Here is a 24,232-nt window from a genome sequence, read left to right as displayed (position 1 = left end):
TGTGTGAGTGGAGAGCAGGTCCAAGAAGAAATGGTCGAGGAGGATGGGTGCAGGACCTAATACATCAGCAGAGGCTCGGAGGTGAGTGCGGGTGTCAGGTTGCTGATGTAAACATGGTGCGGGTGCATAAGACACACTGGATGGAGGTTTGTTATGTGTATGTAACACGCTGCTCTGACCTGGCCTGTCTGACTCCCATCTGGAACAGGGTTGACAGAAAAGTTGACAGATGCTTCACCAATGTCCATTATTTATGAGACTGAGGAGGATCCACACCGCATTTCACAACTGTCTGCTCCTGCTACTGTAGGTCGGCTTCTGACATTGTATTCTGTGGGTGTCCGTGCGCACACATGGACACACATCTAGGATTCCCCCTGTGTTTCTGGTGGAAGCGGATGGTGAGTAGCTGAATGTGCAGGTCTACTTCGTGGCACATTTTCCCATATTCAGCGGTGCAAGCTTATATATTTGTGTTTGTGTTTCATTCTAGACCCAAGTTACCACTCCAACTACCTCTGCGAGCCTAACCTATGACCTCTGGAGAGTCATTAAATCCACACCGGGCCGTACACCAGTAGACTCCATCTCTCTTAAAACCCACTCAAAGGCTTAGAGCTGGGAGGCACGACCATCAGATTGAATGAAAGCTTTGATTAATTGAATCTAGTGGTGAGTACTTTGAGTGACTGATGTCTCGTAGGACCAAAGGTCTAGACACAATGCTTCAGAATAAAGCTATAGTCACTTCTTCAGTGATATCACAGGCAGTGTTAGTGTGCCTCAGGCATGGATGGTTGCCTCTAATATTATTGCTTGGAGCGCTGCTCTAAGCCCCGTTCTACCGGCAGCACCGCTGCTGCTGCTGCTAAGCATGCCAATGTTAATAAGAGGCACAACATAATTAATACAAATGGAATGTTTAATGCAATTTTTACATTTCAAAGAAATTCCAGAGGCATCTTTCCAAGCAATGAATTCAACTGTCTCGCATTGTCCTCAGGCAAACAATAACCCAAGTTTGGCATTACCTTCATTAGATCAAACTCAATTATTGCAGAGTGCTTGCAGCTCCTCCTGCACAGGGTGGACTCTGAGGCTGCCTGTTTTGGAAACTTGAAGGTCCTATGGCAGGTCCTGTCCCATTTGTCTTTGATGGACAGCGGCATGAAACAGTAATTGGAGGCCTGCGAGACCCATACACATGCGTTTGTCAGTTATTCATGTCAAAGCACAGTGTTCAGCTGCTGGGGTTCTCAAAGAATGACCTTTTCTCAAAGAGGACAGGTTTCCCCTACTGTCTGAGCGATGCCCTGCCCAAAACAATACCGCGCCGTTATTACTCGGTGTCCCGTGTTGCTGCAGAAAGCTTGTAGTGTGTCCTTCCCTGAGGAATATACAGTCCCAGAATGCTACGCACGCTTTGATTCGGCAGGTAGTTTGTGCGGGAGGTCTTTCTATTCCCCTCGTTCACAGGGAACCATCCTAATGTTTTGAAAAGTAGCAGAACGATGGCAGAAACATCTCTTTTTCCCTCTGGGGATTGAAAGCAAATAGGACCTTTTGCGGATGTGTTTGTCTGTTCATTTACAGCACCTTAGAATACAGCTTGCACATTGTACCTGCACCAAATGAAAGAAAAAGAAAAGCTCACAAAGGCATTCTGCAGGACAATAGCACAGCTGAGGAAACGGGTACACAATGGAGTCCAGATATCATTCACGGCATAGACAGGAGACCATTATCCACATAAGGAGGGGCCCGTCTGAAGGTGACAGGTTTGGGAGACGGAGGAATTGTGCGCACAACGCTGCCACCAAGACAACCGTCTCCCTGAAGTCTAACCTATAAGGACAGGTTTTTGCAGCGCCAATGCCCGCTGGGTTGAGGTGTTACACGTCATCTGCAATAACCTGGATCATTACTCCTGGAGGCTGTTAGAGGGGGAAATCACATCTCTCTGCTTTCACCGCTGCCAACACAAATTGACACACTAAAAGTCACACAAAGACGCGCCTCAATATGCACACGCACGCTCCAAGGACCACAAACAGCCCCGCCCGGCGCTCACACTTGCAAAAACACACACACACATGTAATTACACACCTGCAATCTATCACATACTGTACTGTCGGTGATGTCAGGGGGGTTAACACACCGAGTGGCATCGAGGCCGTGTCCCACCAGCCTGTGTCGCCTGGAGCTGACAGCTCTCACTGCGGGGGTAAAGTAAGCATCATTATCGCCTTCGTTCGCCACACCTCTCTAGTTGGAACAAACATTACACATTTTTTTTTAACTCTCCCTTCTGTTGTCAAAAACCCATCCCTTTCTCCACTGTGTTCATTGTATTCCAGTCAGGCGCTAATGCTCATTGTCCTGTGGCTGGACTCTCTGATCCCCTATTACCCTCTCGTCATCCGACAGTCAATATTATCCTCCTTTCCTGACCAATCTTCCTCTCTCATTCCCTTTGCTTTCACCAAAGTCTCAAAAGTCAGACAGACAATGCTGCCCCTGTCCATCCACCCCCTCCAATCCTTCATGCACTTGCTCGTCTTCCATACACTTATTAACTGGCTGTCATGTTCAGCAGCCTTCCCCCAGACAGTGTTTAGCGTTCCTCAGTCCACTTACTGCAGCCCGAGTTAAGCCTGTGGGCTTTGCAAAGACAGGGATCCAACTAGAGACCTGCGGACATGATCTGTCTGCAGCACTCACTCACACTCTTCCTCCTGCACTAGCTACCTCAAACCATGACTGAAACACACACAAGTCATAAAGGACACTATTGTATCCCTTTCCAAAACATATGTATTGCCAGAAAAGTTGAAGAAGAATAACTTGTATCTTCTAAAGGAAAAAGTGTAAATATATTCAGGATGGGAGGAGGAAATTTGGACAGAATACCACAATCAAAAAGAATAGAAAAAGCTCATTTTTGATGATAGTATTAATTAATTAATCAAATTCATATCTTTCAAGTTTGTGTAGATCAATAGTTATATAAATGTCATTATTTTAGAGACTCCCCCACTCTCAAGGCATGATTAGTACGGAAGAGGATTAGGGACACATGATTTCTTTTTTGGGAGAATTTGAAAAAAACGTTTTTTTTCCTTCAGAATTCTGACTTTTTTCTCAAAACAAGAAAACAAATTTTCTTTTTCAAATCCTCCCAAATTTTTTTTTTATGTGGCCCTAATCCTCTTCCGTAGATTAGAAAATTGTCTCTTACAATAAATAGAATTTCTGGTAAAGTGCATTACTCATGTTGCATAGGTGGTACATGTTGTAGCCCTGTTAAGGAAGTTGCATTGTCACCTCTGTTAGTTAATCTGTAAATCAGCAGGCTGTCTGCAAAGCTCATGAACAAATGTCCATGAAATTTGATGCAGGGAGATCACCCGCCAGCCAAGGACCAGTTGATTAGATTTTGATAGTGATCAGTGATTTCCACTATTATATGATTATTGTTCCCACCGCCCACATATTGGATATAGAGATTTAATTCTAAATCCAATCCAAACCTTAACAGTACCCTCGCAGGGTCAGTAAATCGATTTCACCTCGCATTTAAGAAAGAGGGAACGTCCTTGAAGGTAGATTCCTTCTCGTTTTTGCTCATATTGTAGATGACACATCGAAAACAGCATCCAACTGCCAGGCTGAACTCGTCATTGTGTGGTAGCTACAACACCGCATTTGTCATCTGCCCCTTCCCTCTGCACCCTCCCCTTCCCGGGGCAAATGGCGTAAGAAATGAGACGTAGCTAGTGTATATACTTTCATGGCCCCACTTTACCAGTGCCATTTCAGAAACTCTGAAATTGTGCCATGGTCTGCAGGGCTTTGTTGTAAATCACTATCTCCCACTGTCAGACAGTCTGCTGTACACTGAGGACGCCTGGCTTTCTGCTGCCTCCTGGGTGACTAATATATCTTGTTAAATTGTGCTGAGAAGCGTGCGGAGAACTGTACACCTTGCCTCTTTCTACTGTGTGTGTTTGCTTGCATTTGTGCCTGTGTGCTTAATTCAAAATGTGTATGTTATCCTACAGTATGTGTGTGTCTACATTTCTGCGACAGAATAGGTAGGGATGTTACTTTTTGCAAATGTGTTCACTAAACTCCACAAGTCTGTCAGGCTTTGTTGGTAATTCAGTTAGATTGCTATTCGGCCAGCTTCCCCTCACCATCACTACAGTATCGGAGTTGTGAAGCTATCTCTCAGCCACTTCATAATTAGAAAAGCTGTGGAGCCAAGCCTCAGTTTGAGGGGGAAGAGGGAGAAAAAAAAGCTGTTGGCACACTGCATTATTCAACATTGGCACCAATTTACTCCGTCTCCCACCCCAAAGACATGAATCCAAGTGATTTCATAGTCACATCCATCCTAGTGTGCCATACTGTATGAAGCCGGACTCTTCTCTTAACAGCCACTCTTTGAGTATACTATCAGCTTCATCTATACATTCCCACCACACCAAACCGGTATCACGGCAAGACGTGAACATGTGACGATTTACCATGCTGGGAGACGTGAATATGTCACGGTTTTGTCCCTTCAAAACGTGACAGTTACACGGTATTGTTAACCCATGTTAACCAGTGGAGAAATACCCGGAAGTGCCAAGCAAAGGCTCTACCGCGCCTATTGGTCAGTTTTTATTGTCAAAATTAGATGTTTTTAATTTATTTTGTAATCCTCGCACTCGATTTCGCTGATTCTCTTGTGGCTCTAGCTGGTCGATACCTCTTTCAGCAGAAACAAAGGCTACATTCATGTATTACATCGATGTTAATCCCCTTCAAACGTGACAGTTATACGGTATTGTTAACATGGAGAAATACCCGGAAGTGCCAAGCAAATGGTCTACCGTGCCTATTGGTCGGTTTTTATTGTCAACATGAGATGTTTTTAATTTATTTTTTAATCGTCACACTCAATTTTCTTGTGGCCCTATCTGGTCGACACCTCTTTTAGCAGAAACAAAGGCTACGATGTTAATCCATTTGTGTTGTTGCGGAAATACCGGACGCAGAGGTTGCGCTAGACTTTTTCGCTGCCCGTCATTTTGACGGACAGGATCGTAAAACTTCCGTCAAAATCCATAATTACCCGTCGGCCTTTACACAACTCTGACGAGGGCGGGGGGGAAGCATGCTCGTGAACTGTTAACGGGGGGGACAGTTCACATGCGCCGTGTTATGCATGGCTGCTGCACCTCGCGGGAGCGTGCACAGCGTAAAGCCAAAACTCACAGACATTTCAATGATTTGTACGGCACAGAACTTTAGGTTTGGAAACGGTATAATTTACTTTTTGGAGGTCATGCATAACACGGCATAACACCGGAGCCTCGCTGCGGGGAAACTTTGGCGCTGTTCCGAGTTTGTTCTAATCTGTCAAAATGACGGACTGCTTTCAGATTTGTCCGTCATTGTTAAAAAAAATCCGTCATAGATGGAAAATATTCGGTTAACGCGACCTCTGACCGGACGTGACGTTGTGTGATCGCTTAGCAACTGAACTCTGTGAAAAATAAACACCACTAAGGTTCAAGGTTCAAGGGTCAAGGGTTTTTGTTATCAGATGCTAGCTACAGTGTAATGTTGGCATTTCAAATGTTAGATCCCGAGCTCCTCCAACAGTGCAACATAATATAAATAGGACATAATAAGAAAATAAATAAAGATACATAAAAAATAGTGCAAAATGCACCACTTTTGGTTCAAATTATGAAACCAGTAGATTCATTCATTTATTTATTTGTGTTGCCCCAGCTAAATCGATGTTAATCCATTTATGTGGTTGTGGAATTACTGTACGTTACGTTGTAGTAAGTGAACACCATGAACACGGGTATTTCTCCACTGGTTAACATGGGTTAACAATACCGTGTAACTGTCACGTTTTTGAAGGGACAAAACGTGATATATTCACGTCTCCCAGCATGGTAAATCGTCACATGTTCACGTTTTGCCGTGATACCGGGTTGCAACCGCACACACACCATATCCCAGTCCTACCACTTTCAAAATAGATTTATGAGTATATCTCTGTGTAATTTGTGTTCTCCTGCACAAAGCATGAAGAGATAATTACCCATTGTTAAGTGAGGTGCAAATGGTCTGATCCATGTGTATTTATCTTCTCAGCACAGTGAGAAAAACAGGCCTTTTCTGGGATTTAGGCAGACATACAGCGACGTTCTACTCTCCAGGCCTCCGTCCAACTCTCAAATCCCTGTCGAGAAACATCCTCGCTGTGGCTTAACCGTATCCCGTCTAATTCTAGCGTCTTTTTTTGTCGTAGCAAATTCAATTTGAGACTAAGGTCGACCTTCAGGAGAAGGTGACACCGGCTCCTGCAAAGAGTTTATTTAAGTAAAAACAGACGTCACAGTCTCTGCCTCTGTGGTTTGGTGGGTGAGAAATACGTCTTTTAGGTTTCTTTGAATTTGCGGTTGTGACTGCTCTGTAAATAGGCGTCTCTGAAGGGAATCTGTCTCATTACAAGGAGCAGTTATTAAGTTGCCTTTGTGCCTGCAGGAGATTTGCTCTGATGGTCACAAGACACAGCGAGAAATAGACGCAATGTCTCTGTGAGGGAAAAAGTCAAAATGGTCATTCTTCACAAACTGGCCAGGCAAAGTCTGTCCTATACAGCAGAGCTATTGTTCTAGAGACAGAAAGGAAAAGAAAAAGGAAAGAAGAGAAGCCCTGTTGGCTGGCAACTCCAGATAAATACTTGGCACAGGAAAAATCTTAGGAGGAATCCTTAGCACTCGCAGTACAAACAACGTCATGATTTATTATCACATCATACAACAAGGTGCATCTAGTGAACTACAATGCCCAGGGGTGCTCTCTGCAACAGACTTCAAACATGTGTAAGTGCAACACACACATATTAGGAGCCACTCGCGGTGCATATGGGCTCAACAAATGTCCACAAGTAACCAAGCACACACACACACACAGAGGAGGAGAAGTGCTGCATGTAGGCATCCCCAAGGGGATCAGAGTTTGCTCCAGCAGTATACTGGAATATGAATTGATTAGCTCCAGATGCTGCAGAAGAGAGGACCAGAAACACTCAATATTATGAGCAGGACACATCAGAATGATGTCGCCCATCTGGAGCACAAATAATGTAATCAACTCGGATCACCGGTCATCGTGGTCTGGCCTTCGGGTAAACCCGCCATCCCGTGACGTCACAGACAGGGCAGATTGAAGCTTTTCTGGAGTATCCCCTAAGCTGCTGCACATGACCGGGGGGGGGGGGGGGGAGCTATTTTTGGGGAAAGATGAAATATGAGGGAGTGGCTCTTGTTATCTTGGGTTTAAGAAATGCAGATGGCTCTTATGTGTCTATTCCCCTGCCTGTCATGTCCGTTCCGCACTTTGAATGTCTTCAAACCAAGTGACCCATCTCTGACCCATAAGCATATATACAGTACACTGCTGTAGGCTACTGTTTGCCTCCCCCCCCCCCCACACACACACAACACACACACACACACACACACACACACACACACACACACACACACACACACACACACACACACACACACACACCACACACACACACACACACACACACACACACACACACACACACACACACACACACACACACACACACACACACAGGAACTGTATTTGCAGAGCCTTTAAATATTCAGTACCTGCCGTGTTTTCTGTATGACTTTGATCAGCCACAGATTCTACTCTGTCCCTTTCATCTCTGAACTTCAAACCAGCGTGTGAACAACCTGGACCACAAAACCTGTTCTGGTTCAGACAATCTCTGCTCTCTGCTTTCTAAAAAAACAAGCGGAAAGTTGTTCCAATAGAAAAAGAAAAGAAGACAATGCAACGTAGTTAACCTATAGGCTACTCTTCACAAATGTAGTTTCCTTTGCACAGCCAGCATGAATCTCTCTCTTGTTTGTTATTCAAAAAGTATGTGAGCAGAGCAGTGATTATTGCGGAAGATTCCCCAGATAGCTTGAAAACACCCCCAAACAACTTCTTGGCCGCCTTCAGGCATATTACCTCAGGCTTACATTGAGCAAGCGCAATAACAACCATGGAGCAATCTGCAGGCAACAGGAAGGACACAACTTTTTCACGAGCACTAAATTCAATTTTCAGGCTTGCATAAGTCCTGTTAGATCCACCACACCTCTTTATCCTCCTCTGTCAATACCTGTAACGTTTGAGTAAAGAAGGCCAGTTAATGCTTTTATAGCCTTGCCTGCATTATTCAGCAATCCCATTAAATATTCACAGCCACGTCACTGATATCGTCAATAAGCTAGAGGACATGTTGTTTTGAGAAAACTTGAGTAAACTCCAGGAGTGTTCCCCTCACATCCATACAAAAAAGAATCAAGGCCTTTCAGTCGATCAGAAAGCAGAATAAAAGGCATGCAGGCAACCACAGATAGACAGGCATCCGCCTTTATCAGAGCCTGCTGTCCCACCTGCATCGATTGGCATCTCGTGGATTTGCTACTGGCTGCAGCAAGATCATCGGAGGAGAGGGGGGGGGGGGAGGGAGGAGAGGGGGGCAACAAAACACCCACCGATAAATCGAAGCGTATTTTTTTTCAAAATGAAGTTTCATGTGTGACAAAATAAGGCAAAGGTGCGTTGAGAGCCCAGGCCCACATGCTCGCATCACTTCTGCGCGGCGGGGCAAACACACCGCCTCTGCACCGGAGGGGCACGTTCCGCCTCGGTATACATGCAGGAGAATTACGCACAGAGCCATTTAACAACATGTAAAAAGTTTATTGCAATTCATTGACCACCGCTTTAAGTTCGGTTAATACAACTTCCGATTGGAACTCATTTAAAATGCAAAGCCCGCAGCTATTCCAATAATTACTATTATGGATTTTGCTCCACTGGCGATTTCATTAGAATAAACACAAGGGGAGATCTTAAAAGGAGCTGTTTCGCGTATAGGTCATTCGCAGCCTATAATAACCCGACTCAAAAACGCTACAGAAGAAGTCACGAAAGCGACATTTTGCACAGATGTTGTAAGCAAAGACCCGCTCACCTGATAATGAAGTTTATTCTAAGAAGGAATTGTTTCCCTGGGATGCGAATGCGCGCGTCGGAGCCAAGTGTATCCGTTCACTGCAGCTTGTGTTGCCCGTTGTTCCACCTCAACTGCGCGTCTCAGTCGCGCTGCATCACTTCTCGCTGTGGATGTCAGGGAGGCTGAAAGGCTGAGGGGACTCAACTCTCCCATTGGCTGCCATTCACCAGTCCCCAGCAGAACACGGCGCAGGAAGAAGAAAAAAAAGAGAGAAGGGGAGGAAAATAAGGAGAGGAGGAGAACAAAAAAATCACACGACCGACAAAAACAAAAGGAAGATAGAAGAAGAATGGGATTAGTGTTCCAGTGGGGCTGCGTTTCAACTGCCGTGCGATGTTCAAGTTTAATAATACGAGTCAAGTGTTTGTGTGCATCCGCTTTCTTTACATTTGCATAATCCCTGATTAATAGTTGCAGTGTCAGAGGTTGAGTGTGGGTTTGAATCAATCAATACATGCTATTTCATGAGGCTGCAGTTAGACTCCCTGCTTCCGTTAAAACCCTGGAAGCCGTGGATCGTGGACAATGGCTAATTACATTTGGGAGGCTGTGTTTGAAGTAAAACCATAAATGCACCGGCAACATCATGCCAGGGGAAAGTAGCATGTGTTTTAGTCCATGTTTCATGATAATGTATTCACAAGACACTTTCTAGTTATTCTCACATAATATTATATTTTTCAAACTGATGTATGTATTTCAAGTCTATGAACATGACATCCACATATTCTCCTTCCTCCTGTTGTGATACTGTATGACTTATACTACTGCAACTACTTTCTATATTATATTATTGTTATAGGACCAAATAAAATACTCAATTGCCCCTTTATTAGGTAGACATAGCTAAAACTACTGCAGTGCAAACAGCCATGATATGTCTGCACCTATTTTACAGTAATTAAGTACATCACATTGAATTTCAATTTAGTTACTTCCCTGTAGCGGAAGATACTTTCTCAGGCATTGATTTTAGGATGGGTGCTACAGTTGTGATTTGCAAGTGAACCCTTCAATACCTTGCAAGTGAATTAATCTGTGCTACATGGTGCATTGATGTTTGGAGCCGTTAATGGTGTCAGATTCTGTTTGGAGAAGGTATAGAGGGAATCTGATTACTGAACCAAGCCTGTAAACGCTGGGGTTTTAGAGTAATCAAACTAATGCAGCTTATAAATGCTTTATCCGGTGCCCTGCCTTGACCAGATTAAACGCTGTAATCTGGTATATTTCATTCGTACGGGTACATGTAATACATTATTGCTGTTAACGTTGCCTGAGGAACACATCTGCATGCGTTGAATGATGTTGAACTTGCTTTGTTTGAATCTGAATTCAAGAAGAAAACATGTTACCCCTAGTGTTGCTATAAGCATAGATGTTGTTCTGACAGAAGCGTGCATTCATCCCAGACAACACACATGTATCACTTGTGGAAAGACCTTCAAGTGAAGACTTCAATACTTCACGAGGAATCACAAGTCTTAAACAACATGAAGTTCAGCCATGAGTTCCACATGGGATTTCTTTTTCGTAACAGTTGTAATTGACAGGAACCATATTTAGTCACATAATTAAAAGTTTGCAGTTCAGTGTTATCTTGTGGTGATAAGATAATGCAATTACAATCGCAAGTAAAGAATATGATTTATCGAGATAACAGGATAATTAAGTTGTGATCATGATGACAAAAAACGGTTAGCTGAGCTCCACAGTACTTTAAAATGGTTATAGTAATGAACTAGACTTAAAAATAAGGAATTAAAAATAAAAATGTGTCTTTTATTCATCATTAGGCGACTCATCATCAAAACACAGCTTTAGCGAGACATGGGCCACAACACATATGTCACATCTAATAAAAATGTACTTCGCATAAAATGTGCAATATGAAGATGGAAGGAAAGACTGCAGGCGTTTATGGTTTTATGGTTTCAATGTTTCCCTTTTTTTCCAAAGCCAAGGACCCCACGCTGTGCATGCCTTACCACCCATGCAGTGTTTGTGTCATGATGACCACTGGCTGCTGTTAGATTCATGAGTTTAATCCCTGGAAGCGCTCCAAACATCCACTTTGCTGCTGCCCTGTCCTCTCAACCAAACATCAAACTCTTGCCTATAGCGCAACATGCAGTGAGCCAAAGGGATGTCTGCATTTGGCATCATGTTCTATCAGGAGATCAGCCTGAGACGAATAACCGCTGCCCTTGAATGCATCATCGCTGCTGAATGAGCTTACATTGCCTCTGTAATTTGTGCAGTTTATTTAACAGCCTGCCTCTGTAAACATTTCACAACGTCGCAAGCGTTCTGCAAACACCAACATGCCATATTCGCTACTTGTTCAAAACTAAATGTAGACATTGTATAATTAGTGCATGTTGGACCTTTTACAACATGTATTATAGTAGTATATCAAAACAATTATCATCCAGATTTCCTTTTCTCTCTACAATATCAGTGAGAGATTTCTTCATATTAAAAAAGTGTCTGGATATTCATCCTCATGTAGCACCATGTGTTACTGTACTGGAAAGTGACAGTTATGGGGCATGGATAGACAGGGGATGTAGAGGGCAACCTCAGTACAAATTTGATCTCCTATTATTCCCGACAGCCGAGATACTTTAGGATTTGTCGGAGAAAGGGATTGTTTAAAGTATCAGATCTGAAAATCCAACCTCGTTTGTCGCCGATACTCCCGGCTTTGGTGTTTATCGACGTCCATATTTCATCAATCTGTCTCCCCTTGCCAGAATTGGTGTCAAACCCACAATAAAAATGGAGGACACAATGAGATATGTTTACACGGCGTGGTAAAATCCAGCCTCATACCCAGTTCACGAGGCCGTCACCCCAACGCCAGCTCATCCTCCGGCATCTGTTATTATCTCTTTCTTGTTTGAACTCATTACAGATAGTGGCTTGGCTGTGGTTGTTAGGTTTATGTCTGCAGTTTATTCCTGTACAGATGAAGCTTGCCATGGGTGTAAACACGGTAAACGTGGAATTAAGTTGCAAATTATCCTAAAAAAGTCAATTTAAATAGGCGGCCAAAACATAAAAAGGCCATAATGTGTAATGTGCTAGTCGACTACTCCATCTGTCATCTTTAAACATTGGTTGTTGTTGTTGTTGTGTTTAAGTGATAGGATTTATGTGTGAATAACAAATGCAGTTGTATGGATTAAAATAAAAAGACGTGGGTAGCTAGCATCGGCAGTTACAGCCATTATTGCTTAACAAAACTAACGATAAAAACACATCACATGCTGTTTCATATAAGAGTCCTTCTGGAGGTTAGGTACAGTAAGAGCTCATTAAAGATATCATAAAACTAGAACAAAAAACACTGCAACAATTAAAGATTACAATTAAAAGTGTATCTTTCCACCGTGGAGACTCATTATTAATGATTAAGCTGACTTATTTTATTATGTGTTTAATTTTACGGGTGAGACTTAGATCACTTCTGTGGACCCCCAAACAGGAAATCAATAGGTGTCCTTTTAGACACACAGAGTCCTATAAACCATCCGAGAAAAAGATCAATACGCTACAGGAAAGTGAACAGGGGAGCACAGCAGAGTCAGGCGCCCAAACACCCCGCATCACAGATACCATGGCGTTTTAAAAAAAAGAGAGAATATCACATACTGCGAGGGAAAGATACATTTGTATGAACATAGTTTCACAACTCCCAGGAGAAATAAAAATGTGGGGATCTTTTAACTCAGAGGATTCCATGGCATAAATATTCACTCAAGTCGTAAAATAATGCTGCGTCTCCTTCATAAACTGGAACTCTGCCTTAAGTCGACCGTATTTTATCTGTCATTTTTCAACTGAGATAAGGCAACACTTAACACAAGCTGTCACAAGCTTGTTTACGACACATATAAACAGCACAGTTGGTAATTGTCTTTGGAGTCTTGAATCAGTGCACTGTTTTCAGTTACTCACACTTAAAACAGCTGATGGTCACAAGATTTCTACTGCATAGTAGGTTGTTTTTTCAGATAGAGTGCTTAGCGTTTTGACCTTAACATTAGTTCGACATGGCTATATAATGCACATTTCCTTTGCGTGCTGACCAAGCTGCTTTTCTGAGAAAACCAACCAAAAGTACTGCTGAACAATGGTGTAATCAGACAATGATGGGAATGCTATATACTGTAGTTTTGCTTATACTGACAAGGTGGGAGTTGCAGCAGATGGTGGATAAGGGCAAGATAAACTAAAGCAGATCAAAAAACAAGTTATAAAATATTTCTTTCTCTCTCTCAAACACCACAAAAAGACTATTTGAAACATTCATGCCACCTTTTTCAGTCAGAGCTGAAAATAAGGCCTGGTATAAGTGCCAGAGGGCTTTTCACACTTTGGACGTGTCTGTGCTCCTGTAATGACTGTGGAACATGTGATATTACCTTTTGTACATGTGAAGGAATAAGAAAGTTGGTGAGAGGAACTATACCTAACAATCTGTGGAGTGCAATTACAGTATTACATTACACAGTATGCAGCCTTTCACTTGTAATTATGCGGTAGACTTAATCTGAGAGTGGACAATATGTACCGTGGCTATAAAGGAAGTCTGCAGATAGCGTTTGGTTTGAGGGAAATGGCCAGTGTTAAAGGTTTCTCCAGATAAACTGTGGTCAAACCATGTTTTAAGGGCTTTGACTTTCTGAATACTGCCTAAGGCCAGACTATAACTTTTCAAATGAACTATAACACATTCTTTCCCTTGCAAATCAAAAGTTAATTGCATCAGCAATGAAACGCTCCTCTGTTAATGCAATGCTTTCAGGAGTTTTGTCACAACAGCCTCTCTTGGTCGGGTATGGCTATTAGCTATGTTGGCTAATGTTAGCAATCCTAACATGCATAACACTGTTTAAAATGCAATGTTAAGACTTGTGCCACTCTTATCCTGTAACTGCCAACTTGGCTTACTTCATAAAATGTGCCCAATATCAAACAGCTGTAAGTTAGTCAAAGTGTCATATTCTCGGAAACGCATGCCAAAAGTAGAACGGTGCATTAACGTGCTCCTCAGATGTTTCCCATTTCTCAAATTCCACATACATTTTCCATGTAGTTACCTTCTTCTACTGATGATTTGGACACCTTGTGAATGCAGCACAAATCCTGTTGACAGACAGATACAACAATGAACTCCTTGTTGGAGATAATAAGTCAAAAATAAGTATAAAGCTTCCCCTTTGTCGCTTTAGTAACTCATACAACTACATGAATGTCCATGTATTTCTTTCTAAAACGGAAATATATAATGAAAGCCTCTGTAAAGTTTAAATGATGGTACTTTGTTCAGCAACTTCCAACTGATCGACCTTTTTATAATGACCAAGGAGTTGTTGTTGAATCTAATTTACAGTACAGTGCCTCCATATGTAGAGTGGTTAACATGTTTAAGTAGGACACTGGCATGGGCACCTAAGCATGCCCTGAAGCTAATTAAACTGTGGATCCTCATGCTAACAGCGAGACAGACTTAGTGGCGTTTCTTCTAAGCACATACTACTAATTTGGTAATTGATAAGGTCTTTGCACTAGTGTTTGGCCTCTGTGTGTACATACTGAACATGAGGATATAACTTCCTCTGGTAATACCCGATATTCAGCTAGAAGTTATGAGCGAAAACTGTTGCCATTCTTCCCTTTTTAAAAGAAAGAAAACACAAGGCGGCAGGGATTATGATCTGTCCTTCCACCTCTGTTCAGCTCCCAGCACGTCTTTTTCTCCGGTCGGGTCGTGGGAGACTGGAAGCTGTGTGGTTCATAAAAACATGTTCTTACTCAATATCAAGCCACAATTATTGCTTTTATTTTAAATTGTATAATTTCGGACTTTTGTTGCCGTCTGTGAGGAAAATAAATGGGGCTCAGACAATAAATGGGGCTCAGAGCCTCAGAATACGGAAATCTGTATTTTTAAATATTTTTTTCCTTCTAATTTGTTATTCTTTTCAAAATAACACACTGTTATTTACTCACCAATAAAACACAATTATCCTTGCTTTTATTTATTGGTTTGATTCCATAATCTCGGGCTTTTTTGGCGTCCGTCAGGAACTGCATTTCAAAATAAAAATAACCGGAAACAGATGTAGGCCTATAAAGGACATTTCGAGCATCATTGCGATTGTCAACATTTCTGAGTTTAGGATGGCCGAAGACACTACACTACCCATAATCCCCAGCTATCGTTTAGGACTACAGTCCCCGTAAGGTTACGCAGAGCGTCAAACAGCTGTGTGAAATGGAACGAAACCACGCCAGACTATCCAAAACTGGAATCGAACACCCCCTCAGAACTACACATGCTGGCTATTGTGTTTCGCAAAATGTTCTATGGGACGTCTCTACTGAACGTTTTCGTTTTTCCCACAATTAGAAGTTGCCAGTATTAAACACATTGGTGTTATCAAATGTAAAACATATAATTAATAAATGGGTGAAAATCGCTTGTGTCCATAATGCGCAGCATTAATATATACCCACATGACAGCTCATTGCTACTTTGTAATTCTACTCCACGACAATTCAGAGGTTAACCTGGTATTTTTACTCCACTGCATTTATTTGAGTTACTTTGCAGATTCTGATTAATTATGTGAAATATAAACAACCCTTAAATCAGACTTTACAGTAGTTACACGTGACCTGAGTAAAATTCAGGGAAGGTGATTGTCAAGTGCCAACAATCAGGAGAGATATTTGATAGTTGGTGCTTGAGAAGACTAAACATGTATCTGCAATTGACATGAATGGAAACGAGTAATAAAGTATATTCATTACTCGTTATTCTCTACTAATAGTTAATTAAAGACTGTATATTATGGCTATTTTGCACATCCCTTTCAAGATTTTCAAAGGTTTATTGACATATCATATACACAACTACGGTGTAGTTATGCAATGAATGAAAAACTTGGGTCACAGGTTCCTCAACAGTGCATTACAAGACATCTATCAATATGTGTGTACCTCCACCATTAAACATAATTATATTCTGCACATTTCTTATTCTATCTACATACATAAGAGTATAATTCATATGTATAATATCAGTTAAAATAAGTGCTTCAACATAGTTAACATTGCAGGAAAGCAATATATTAGACGTCAAGTACTTTGTCAGGCTTAATATTTATCTGTAGATAGATAGCCCCAAAGTTGTTTTCTTATTTAAAAGAAGACCTTAATCTGTTATTTAATGTTTAAATAAAGGTTAATTCGTTTTTCTGTTTTGCACCTCCTCCTATTAATATCTTTGTACATCCTGCACTAAACTGTTTTATTGTAGAGATCACTTATAGTATCTTCTTGATTTTTTACATTCTATATTTCTATCACAGACCTACTACTTCCCCCCTATGAAAGTATGTACTCTTCATATTTTTATTCAAATAATATTTGATGAATAAAATATTAAGAGTACATTATTGTTTTTATGTGTTATATTATAACACATAAAAACAATAATTCAATAACGTGCTTTAACCACTAGGCGGTGCACACAAGGTGCACACAACCATAATAACTTTGTATTATTAGTGTAGGACACGTTTTATTCATGCTTTCACATAATTTTACAGCATATTGCTATACTATTTCAGACTCAGTATTTACATTCTTACATTCAAAGAAAATCAGTAATATCTTTAAAAACTACAGTCCTTTTATATCGGCTGTGCACCGTTATGGTGTAAATATAACCTATCTATGAATTAGATCAAATGTAAAAGTCAGCCGAATTAGTGTTGATACTGCAAGGAGACGTATTGTGTGAAGAGAAATTGAAGATGTTGTTTAATTGTTGAATATATTTATGATCCACGTCAAGTATTCAGTTTCGGCGGCATTTTCTCAGTTTTTACAAAGGTCTTCTCATCAGGGCTCTCTAAATAAAGAACTATGGCAGATCTGTAATATGTAATGCAGCCGAACCGTGTATTACAATGCCGCTATGTGATGACTTCCAAAGAGAAAAGCAAGAGCACTCGGAATTAAGTATTATTTTATTCTTTTAAAATGTTTTCCGGATTTCATATCATATAAACACCAAATCCCAGCATGCATTGCGGCTAACACATCCAATCAGCAAGCTTAAAACCATAGCTGAGGATCTTGGGTAATCGCTCGAAATGCCTACGTCTGTTTCCGGTTATTTTTATTTTGAAATTCAATTCCTGACGGACGCCAAAAAAGCCTGAGATTATGGAATTAAACTAATAAATAAAAGCAAGGATAATTGAGTGTTATTGGTGAGTAAATAACAGTGTGTTATTTTGAAAAGAATAACAAATTAGAAGGAAAAAAGATTTAAAAAATACAGATTTCAGTATCCTGAGGCTCTGAGCCCCATTTATTTTCCTCACAGACGGCAACAAAAGTCAGAAATTATACGATTTCAAATAAAAGCAATAACTGTGGCCTGATATTGAGTAAGAACATGTTTTTATGAACCACACAGCTTCCAGTCTCCCTCGACCCGACCGGAGAAAAAGACGTGCTGCAGGCAGTAGAAATACATTGCTTTTGAAATTGTGCTGTGCAACACGAAAAATAAAGGGGCAAATCGTGTTGGTGAACACGAATCAATAGATTAAAAATCGTGTTGGTGAACACGAAATGCCGTGAGACTGGGTTGGCAGAGGAGAGCAGAGCAATGACTTTTTCTGGATTCCCCCCTAACGCAGTACAGATTTTCTGACATTGTACAATAGTCAACATCATTTTCTGCGGACAGAATGGCAGCCACACCTCATGCTGATCAGCAGATTAGTCACTGGGAATATTTTAAAGGATTCTCAGCAGCCGAGAGACTAATTTATCCCAGATCATGAACGCTTAACTGGCAAACATTCATATTCCTAACAAAGAACTATCACAAAGATGTGACTCTTATTGCAGTTGAGTCATATTCTGAGGCAAATCATGTGGTCTCAATTGTCGTGTTTATTGAAAAACTAATGGAATAGCATAAAAATGTCTCGACTCTGCGACTCTTTAGAAGTCTCTCTGCCGCTTAAAAACCCCAGGAGCTCCAGTTTTAAAGGGGGCTGGCACTTTTGAGACAGCTCAGTTATGCCATTTAATAAATCACAGCGAAGCATCTGAAAAGGATTTGAAATGGCATTCGAACCCGAATTTCAGGGTTTACGGAAACGGTGGAAACCATACTTCAGGGCACCTTAACAATAGTGAAGGAATATGGCATGCAGGGAGTGTATGAAACATGCAGAGAAATCGCCAAGGGGACTTTATATTTGCATGACACTGTGACACCCTGTGTTTGTTAGCATGCAACCTCAGCGTTTGCACTCTGCGTAGGCCAAAACGCAGAGAACCCCACTCCCCTCGACCTCCTACCCACGGTCCCCACCCTTCCCTCCCGGAGCTGAATCCATTCCACCTCTTAACGGCGGGCCTATCGTCCGGGCATGCTCAGTGAGCGTAGCTAATCAGCCAAACCAAGCCGTGTCCTCTGACGGAGAGAAATCCCTCTCAGATGAACTGGTGGTGCTCTGACTCCGGCGGGGGTGGAAGGTGCAGATGAGCATGTGGAGGGGGGGGGGGGGGGGGGGGGGGTGGAAATGAATTAGCCGCACATCTAAACAGTTTGTAATGTCGCATTTACTCTTCCACCAAAGTGTCCCGTTAAATGACGATAATTCCACTTCTTCCAAAATGTAGCAAGATGTGTGGGAGTTTCTTTTTGTCACCACCCCTGCAGAGGTTTGAATAGCACGGCTTCATGCATATGTAGAGGTATAAATTCAGCAGTTCACCATTTAAGGTGATTTTCAAAGACTTAGTCCTTCTGTGTAGATATGCAGCTCTGCAGGTTTCTCTGGTAATTGGTGCTAACATCTGAAGACTTTGTAGGCATATATCATCTAAGATATTGCTGCTTTCTAGCAACAAAGGAAGATATGGATTATATCACAGCATCGAGAATGAATATTAATATTGCGTGATTTGCATTTTAACATCATTTCCGTGCATTGCAGATAAATGGACTAGCTTTTTAGAGATTAGCTGTTCTTTTTTAGATGTGAGGGCATCACAGCACACCGGGAGATAGAGGCATCTAAGACAACACAGTGACCCTTGGTGAAGCAACCGAAAAAACAGTGTACATTTTGACGGCATCATAAATCATGGGGCTCATGGCAGGCAGCCCAATTGGGCTGCGAGGGCAGGTTGAAGCTACCATCATCCCTCCTCCTATGTCCCCTGGCTGTGTCTGAAGAGAGAAGTGGAACGGCAAAAACATGTCTGCTCTCTCTGTCTCTTTTCTTTATCAGCATTGATCTCTGGCTGGGCAGGGGGGGGCGGTGTAGTCACAATACTCTGCCTTTGCAGGGTTTTCATACTGACTTGACAAAGTACGGACAAAAACAGCACACGATCTCAGAGTGCACGAGGTCTAGCATGGATGAGAAGCACTGAAGTGCACACTGGGATAAAGTCCTTTAGCTTGGAGAGAGACCGAGACAGTACATGAAAGTGCTGTATGAGTGAAAAAGAGGACGAGAAACAGCAAACAGTGAGAGTTTGCCAAAAAAAGAATCTAAGTCAGACTTGGTGTGTGGGTTTGGAGGAAATCATTTTTATCCTGAAAGTGGAAGTCTCGGCGCTCAGTGATCACAACAAACATGGTCAGCCTGGGTTTGGGCTTTGGTTAAGATGACTCCAGGGAGCATGGACAGTGGGAGGAGGCCTTGGATGCTTTTTCTCTCCTTTCCCTTTGCTTCTCATCCTCCCCACCCACTCCAGCAGCTGTTGACGTGGGCCATCATGGGGAATTTGTACAGTCTCATTCAGTCGGAAGGAAGGATTAGGACTGAGACTGCCCCCTATTAATAAATCCTCCTGTGATGTTGTATATTCATGTGGACGCTTTTTTTCTCCCTTTTCTGAGTGTCGAGCAGCTAGTGGACATGAACACAGCGGCATGCTAATCTGCCTGTTATAAAAAGTTACAGAGGGAGAGAGAAAAAGTGACATGACGAATTGAAAGAGGGTAGCGGAAGAGGGGGGGCTTCTTCTTTTGAATAATTTGGTTCCTATTAGCGACATCATTCAGTGAGTTTTTTCAGATGATAATTTGGAAATCTGGGGTTGCGGCGCTAATCCAGCGGCATTACACTTTACCGAGGGATTACTGAGTGACAACTTCAAGTGAAACGAAAGATGTAAGGGCCTCTTAAGCCGTGTTCCTATTAAAAGCCACAGTGCGGCGTGACACTGTGGCAGGCTTCATTGCACACTTGCCAACTAGTTGGGGATATATATCCCCTGATAAACGCTCCAACGCTCATAGGGATTTCATCTTATTTTATTTTTCATTTCTTCACCCTCTGCATTCAGCCATTTTAAATCTTTTTTTTCAGATAGGCTTTTATTTTTTTGCAGGTTACTTTTTTTTTTTAGGGGTGCTTGTAATGCAAAGGTTTTGTGTTTAAGACTTCTCTCTCTGATGTTACTTTGCTATCTGAGGAAGCAGAGAATAAATGCAAGGCTTTATCCAGGTGACACCCCAACACACTGTTAGAACAGGGTACAAAAATACTGGACTCAAATGCGACGGCTCAGATTTGAATGAAAAAATAAAACAAAGTTTTAACAAAAAAATCACTCAAGCGAGGACAAAACAAAACTTCTCGATTTCAAACAAACAAAACTCTTCTCTCTGGTTTTAACGCTGGGTCTCTGGACATGGAAGCACACTGAAACAAGACGAACTGGCACAAGACAAAGGGAGACAAGGACTATTTATACATGAGGGAATAGGGACCAGGTGGGAACAATCAGGGGCGGGGCAGACACTGACGAGGACGGAAAATCACCCAAAGTGAGGAATTAAAAGGACCTGAAAGGAAAGACAAGAGGTAAGTACAAAATAAAACAGGAAATGGGAAAACGAGACATGACATGAAAAAGACAGACAAGAAGTAACAAGAAAACGTGACTCTACATAGAAACCTTACTAGACTTGGAATTACATACCTGACTAAACATGAAGTGACAGACATAAAACAAACACGACTAACACAATTGACGAGACACCACAGTACCCCCCCCTCTAGGGACTGCTCCGGAAGTCCCAGACCCTCCTGGATGATCCTGATAAAAGTCAGTGATCAAACTCCAATCTACAATGAAGCTTGCAGGGACCCATTGTCTTTCTTCGGGACCGTAACCAACCCAGTCCACGAGGAATTGTTTCCCTCGACCACGGTTACGGACTCCAAGCAGTTTCTTAACAGTGTAGACAGGACCACCATCAACCATCCGGGGAGGCGGTGGGGGCTTAGAGGCGGGCACCAGAGGACTCTCTCTTACAGGCTTGACCTTCCCCACATGAAACGTAGGATGGACTTTGAGCGACCTGGGTAGACGTAAGCGCACAGACACTGGGTTAATCACCTTAGACACCTGGAAAGGACCCACGAACCTTGGGGCTAGCTTTCTGGACATGACATGAAGGGGTAAGTCTTTGGTAGCCAGCCAAACGCTTTGTCCAGGCCTATAGGATGGAGCAGGTCTGCGATGCCGATCCACCACCTTCTTCATCTGGCTGGCACTGCACAGGAGAGCACGACGAGCACCTGCCCAGATCCGGCGGCACCGACGGACCATGGCGTGTGCCGACGGGACCGTGACCTCACCTTCATTGGCAGGGAACAAGGGTGGCTGATAACCATAAACACACTGGAAAGGAGTAAGTCTAGTAGCTGCGGTGGGCAGTGTGTTGTGAGCATACTCGACCCACACCAGGTGCTTGCTCCACGATGCCTGGTTCTGGGAAACGAGACACCGCAAACAGGTCTCCAGCTCCTGGTTGATCCGCTCTGATTGGCCATTGGACTGCGGGTGGTAACCCGAAGACAAGCTGACGGTGGCACCCAGGAGATGGCAGAACTCCTTCCAAAAACCTGAGATGAACTGGGGGCCTCGGTCCGATACGATATCCCTGGGAAAACCATGAATGCGGAAAACTTCACGTAACATGACCTCTGCCATTTCTTTGGCAGAGGGGAGCTTGGGTAATGCAATGAAATGTGCCATCTTACTGAATCTGTCCACCACCGTCAGGACGGTGGTGTTTCCCTCGGAAACGGGTAATCCAGTGACGAAGTCCATGGAGAGGTGTGACCATGGACGATGTGGAACAGGAAGAGGCTGCAGCAGACCCATCTGAGCTTGTTTGGAGGTCTTGTTTCTGGCACAAACGGTGCAGGCTGCCACATACTCTGCCACCTGTTTCTCCATAGCCGGCCACCAGAAACGTTGCTTTATCATAAAGATTGTGCGTTTAACCCCCGGATGACAGGTGAGCAAAGACGTGTGAGCCCAGTGAATTACCTGTGAGCGAACAGAAACAGGTACAAACAACCTATTTTGCGGGCAACCACTAGGAGCCGGGCTCTCACCATGTGCTTGCTTCACCACAGATTCTATTTGCCATGAAACTGCCCCAACCACACAATGAAGTGGAAGGATGCTTTCAGGTTTTTTGGCAGCAGGTTCAGGCTCGTACATGCGTGACAAAGCATCTGGTTTCACATTTTGAGAGCCTGGTCTGTATGACAAGGTGAAGTTAAAGCGACTAAAAAACAATGACCATCTAGCCTGGCGTGGGTTTAGTCTTTTGGATTTTCTAATGAATTCCAGGTTCTTGTGATCAGTCCATACTATAAATGGTTGTTCCGCCCCCTCTAACCAATGACGCCAGTCTTCTAAGGCTATCTTTACTGCCAAAAGTTCCTTGTTCACCACATCGTAATTCCTCTCTGCGTCTGTCAACTTCCGTGACAAGAAAGCACAAGGATGGAGCTTGTTGTCCTGAGCAGACCTTTGGGAGAGCACCGCTCCGACGCCTTCGTTCGAGGCATCCACCTCCACAATGAATTGTCTCTGCGGGTCAGGCACTGTGAGGATTGGAGCGGTTGTGAACAACGTCTTAAGTCTTTGAAAGGCTTTCTCCGCCTCAGTGTTCCACTTAAAAACAACATAAGAGGTTAGTGCATGTAATGGCGCCGCAATGGTGCTAAAGTTTCTTATGAACCTTCTGTAGAAATTGGCAAAGCCTAAGAATTGTTGGATCTGTTTCCTGTTTGTGGGAGTTGGCCAATCTTCCACAGCACTAACCTTTACTGGATCCATCTGAACATGGTTAGCGGTGACGATATAACCCAGGAAGGAGACCGTCTTGACATGAAACTCACATTTCTCAGCTTTGCAGTACAGTTGATTCTCCAACAGTTTCTGGAGTACTTGGCGGACATGTTGAATGTGAGTTTCCTCATCCGGTGAGAAAATTAAGATGTCGTCAAGGTAGACGAAGACAAACTTGTTGAGAAAGTTCCTCAACACATCATTGATCATACCCTGAAAAACACCTGGAGCATTGCATAAACCAAAAGGCATAACAAGATATTCGTAGTGGCCACTCGGAGTGTTGAACCCTGTTTTCCACTCATCCCCCTCCCGAATTCTGACGAGATGATAGGCGTTTCTGAGGTCCAGTTTGGTGAATACTTGGGCATCCTGCAACAGTTCAAACGCTGTAGACATTAGTGGAAGGGGGTATTTATTCTTGACAGTTATTCCATTGAGTGGACTATAGTCTATGCATGGACAGAGGGAACCATCTTTCTTGCCCACAAAGAAAAAGCCTGCAGCCGCAGGTGATGACGACGGTCTAATGAGTCCAGACTTAAGGGAAGAGTCAATATACGTCTTCATGGCCCCTCTTTCTGGTGCAGAGATGGAGTAAAGCCGACCTCTAGGGATCGGAGCTCCAGGCAAAAGGTCAATAGGGCAGTCATAAGGTCGATGAGGTGGTAGCGAAGTAGCCTTAGTCTTGTCAAAAACCTCTTTTAAGTCCAGATAACATGCAGGCACTCTGGACAGGTCAGTATACTCTGACTTGATGTCAGTGGTAACTCTATTGGGGATGTCTGTCTGATTAACAGACTGTCTGGAGTTCCCAGGGGAGGCTAAGCAGGTTACTTTACAATCAGAGCCCCAGTTCATAATGTTTCCCGACCGCCAGTCAATAT

General features: G+C 42.8%; 1 protein-coding gene across 2 annotated transcripts in view; it reads right to left on the bottom strand.

Moving 5' to 3' along the window:
• LOC117465691 (cadherin-6-like) overlaps window positions 1-9,227 on the bottom strand; it is a 55,508-nt gene extending 46,281 nt beyond the window's left edge. The window contains exon 1 of one of the 2 annotated variants that reach the window (XM_034108658.1): window positions 9,087-9,227. The gene's annotated coding sequence lies outside the window, so the exon portion shown is untranslated. Of the gene's footprint in view, window positions 1-2,107; window positions 2,127-9,086 lie in introns of those variants that run through there. The other variant, XM_034108659.2, reaches the window with a different exon arrangement.
• Between the last annotated feature and the right edge of the window lie 15,005 nt (window positions 9,228-24,232).

Source organism: Pseudochaenichthys georgianus, chromosome 20 (genome assembly GCF_902827115.2).
Source record: "Pseudochaenichthys georgianus chromosome 20, fPseGeo1.2, whole genome shotgun sequence".
Classification (NCBI taxonomy): Eukaryota; Metazoa; Chordata; class Actinopteri; order Perciformes; family Channichthyidae; genus Pseudochaenichthys; species Pseudochaenichthys georgianus.
This window is presented reverse-complemented; position numbering and strand designations above follow the sequence as displayed.